Raw genomic sequence first — 3,440 nt, 5'->3', positions numbered from 1 at the left:
ATATATATTTTGTGTGTGAGTGTGTGGTGTACCTGTGTGTACATGCTTGTATATATATATATATATATATATATATATATATATATATATATATATATATATATATATAATATATATATATATATATATATATGTACGGGTGTTCATATCTGTGCATATATGTGCGTGTGTATCTGTAAATGTGTCGTCTGCGAATGCCTGTGTGAACATTTGTGAATATCTGAGGGACTTTCGTATGTGGGTCTATGTATGTGTGTATGGATATTGATGAGCCTATGGTTAATTATGTAAGTGTGTTGGCTTAGGAATATATAATGTAATATACACAGCACATATATACGAGTATACGAGTATACACATCTTTTCGAGTAAATCTTTTGCGGAGATATGTTTTACTGTCTGTCCCACATGTCTGTAAATTAATCAACGTGGATATGTGTATGTGTGTGTGTGAGAAAGAGAGAGAGTGTGTGTGTGTGTGAGTGTACGTGCGTGTGCATGCATGTGTGCACAACAAACACACACACACTGCATATGTATTTTTGTATATATTTGTGAATAGCTCTATGAACGTACATTTATGTATATGTGTGTTGTGTGTGTGTGGTGTGTGTGTGTGTGTGTGTGCGTGTTTGTGTATAAACACTCACACAAATACCCTCACACGCATATATGCTTATGCATGTTTTTGTATATATATATATATATATATATATATATATATATATATATATATATGTGCGTGTGTGTGTGTGTATGTATATATATATGTATATATCTATCTAGCTATATAGACACACACACACACACAGCGAGAGAGAAAGAGAGAGAGAGAAATATTAACTAAACTCAACGTAGACATCCATGTATGCATACGTACGTGTATATGTGTGTGTTTGTGCATGTTTTCATGTACATATATGCATGTATTATGCATGTATATATGCATGTATGTATGTATATGCATGTGTATATGTGCCTAAGTGTGCATATTTGTGCACATTCCTGCATGTACATGTATGCATGCATGCATGTATGTATATACCCATGCGGTTTAGTGTGACATGGTATACGCACCCATTAAGACCTGTGTACACGTCTGTATACATATTCAGTATTGAACTCCGCTTTTTGCACCTTTTAAGGGGATCTATAAGATGCGCTGTATTATAAATGAATTTTTTTCTTTGTTCTATTTTAAGACGGTCAAATAAAAAAAAAATGAAAGCTAATAATAATAATAATTCCTTATCTTAACTAATTGGAAGTGTTATTATGTACATGTTTTGTCTTGCAAATATTCTGCTCAATACTTGTCTTGGTATAAAAGGTGGGCTACAGCAAATATTCTGCTCAATACCACAGATTTGCTTGTCAGTTGTTTGACCTTAACCAGTTGAGCACGTCCCTTAGTGGCTGACGGTATGTGCATCTCTGATCACGAACAAGAGTAGCGGGGGAGCCTCATAGACATGTGTTGAGAGGGACTGTTCGAATATTTCACATCTGGAAACATGGGTGATTTGCTCATCATCTTCAAACAGCTCTTATTCAGGACCCTTTTGAGTGGGATGGGCTACTCGACCTGAAGAAAATTCTATGTGGACCCCACCTGCAAAGTCATGCGCTGTTTATCTTGTTATGAGTTCACTATATCGTGCACTTATGGTTGTGACGCATGTGTCTGGTGTACTCCTATCGGACGGTATATTGGGCTTCATATATTTGAACCCCAGTGTCACTTTGATGGAAACAGTAGTAGTAGTAGTAGTAGTAGTAGTAGTAGTAGTAGTAGTAGTAGTGGTGGTGGTGGTGGTAGTGGTGGTAGTAGTAGTAGTAATAGTAGTAGTAGTGGTGGTGGTGGTGTTGTTGTTGTTGGTGGTGGTGGTAGTAGTAGTAGTGGTGGTAGTGGTGGTAGTAGTAGTAGTAGTAGTGGTGATGGTGGTGTTGTAGTAGTAGTAGTAGTAGTAGTAGTAGTAAAACCTGATAACATACAAGCAAGAATCAACAGCAAACTGGATGCTGGGACGACAAACCACTCTTATTTCAAAAAATACCAAAAACACCATACACCCACAAAATTATAGGCCAATAAGATGCCTATCAACAATCTACCAAACATCCTATCTATAAAATCTATAAAACCTATAAACGTCTTGCAATACACCTGGAAAACAACAATGTTTTGCCAGAAGAACAAAAGACAACGCCTCTCTCTATACACAAGGAGGCGACAAAATACAAAACAGAAACGAATTACACTGAATCACTGATTTGAGATGAAATTACAGCAGAAATGGTCAGAGACAAAAACAACGTGAGAACAGAACTGCAAGACATACGAAAGAAGAACTGGAGAGAAACATCAGCCCGTGACTAAAATCCTTCAAGGCTTCACAGAAAAGGGGGCGAGTTTAAGTGAAAGCCAACAATGGCTCGAAAGCTCTGGACTAAAAGCAGAAAGGGAAGGACTGATTCTCGCTGCACAAGACCAATGCCTAACCGCAAACAATTATAAAAGCAAAATAATGAAAACAGGTCCTAACACCAAATGCAGCCAGCAGAATGAGACAGTCGACCACATCGTCTCTGATTGTCTGGTCCTTGCCAAATCTGAATACACACACGCACGCACACACACACACACACACACACACACACACACACACATATATATATATATGTAGTGGCTTCATGCAGGCATAGCGTGGATTCGATCCTCGATAGCCAAATTTCACTTAATAGTTCAACAGTACTTTTCTCACGGTAAAACAATAGTTTTTCTGTGAATGACAGCAGTTACGTTTGCCAGATGCCTTCGTTAAGCAGAATAATGTCTTTGCCACTTGACCCTTCTAACCTCTTCTATTTTACCAAAAGCTGGAATAGAGATAACAGATCCCTAACGAAATCTATTGTTCTCTAGCTATCCTTCTGGCTGGTTTTGGATAGTTATAAAAACAAAATCTCCGTAAATCAAAGTCAGTTAGTGAGAACCGAGTCTGGCTGACTGGCTGAACAAAACGCCGTCACTAAAGGAAAAGAAGACACAAAGGGACAATTATGGTAACTCATCAACGAAGCAGTTGTTTTCGTCCCACCACACTCACTTTCACCAACTCACTTTTTTTCTCTGTAACATTACCATATATCTCTCTATATATACTACTATGAGATCGTGTAGAGGCTGAAATTAACTGTCTTTACTTTGCGTGCTTTACGAACTGTGTTATATACTATGACATTAGTCCACGCGTCGTGGTATGGCATATATCAAAGTAACGCTAAATAAATATTTCTTTACAACCTCGATCACTGTTCTTCGTTCACCATATAAATGGCCAACAACAAACCAACTGTTACAATTGGTGACCCTCGACTACAATGAAGTACTATATATATACACACATATATATATATGTGGTGTTGGTGAGAGGATA

This window comes from Octopus sinensis, linkage group LG18 (assembly GCF_006345805.1).
Source record: "Octopus sinensis linkage group LG18, ASM634580v1, whole genome shotgun sequence".
Lineage (NCBI taxonomy): Eukaryota > Metazoa > Mollusca > Cephalopoda > Octopoda > Octopodidae > Octopus > Octopus sinensis.
The sequence above is the reverse complement of the archived record's forward strand: the minus strand, read 5'-3'. Positions refer to the sequence as shown.